A 622-nucleotide genomic window follows, 5' to 3' on the forward strand; every position below is an offset into this window, starting at 1 on the left:
CAATTCGGTGGGGAAAAGGGTGAAGATCCTAATCTCTATATTCAGTCTTTCATTCAGTATTGTGCCACCATTAAGCAGAAGACTTTAACACCAGAGCATACTATGGAAATACTATTTCCATTTTCATTGAGTGGGAAGGCAAAGCTATGGATTAACAATCTCAACCGCGCAGCTATGAAAATCACCGATTGGAATTCCTTGGCCCTTGCGTTCTATGTTAAATATTTCCCACCTGAGAAGACAGCTCGTCCGAGGGGTCAGATATTAGGTATCTCTCAACAAGCAGATGAGAGTTTGTTCGAAGTTTGGGAGATGTTCAAGGATTTGCAGAGAGAGTGCCCGCATCATGGTTTGGATGACTGGTTCCTGGTTCAGCAGTTCTATAATGGTCTGGGTAATGAGTCTAGGTGTCTTTTGGATTCAGCTGCCAGTGGGAGATTTATGCAACTGGTGATTGAGGAGATGGCCATCCATAGTGCCCAATATGGGAATCCTAGAGGTTTTGCCGACTGGGGTGTTAAGCATGAGATGAATTCTATTGAACAGCTTACTGCTCAGCTAACTTCCCTACATCACAAGCTAGACAATATACAGATCGCATCTTCCCAATCCACCCAACATG

The 622-nt window shown here is 43.9% G+C and overlaps 1 pseudogene; it reads right to left on the reverse strand.

The window, feature by feature from the left end:
• Positions 1-253: 253 nt before the first annotated feature.
• LOC130460215 (uncharacterized) lies at positions 254-353 on the reverse strand (annotated as a pseudogene).
• Positions 354-622: the final 269 nt, after the last annotated feature.

This window comes from Spinacia oleracea, chromosome 4 (assembly GCF_020520425.1).
Source record: "Spinacia oleracea cultivar Varoflay chromosome 4, BTI_SOV_V1, whole genome shotgun sequence".
NCBI classification, from domain to species: domain Eukaryota; kingdom Viridiplantae; phylum Streptophyta; class Magnoliopsida; order Caryophyllales; family Amaranthaceae; genus Spinacia; species Spinacia oleracea.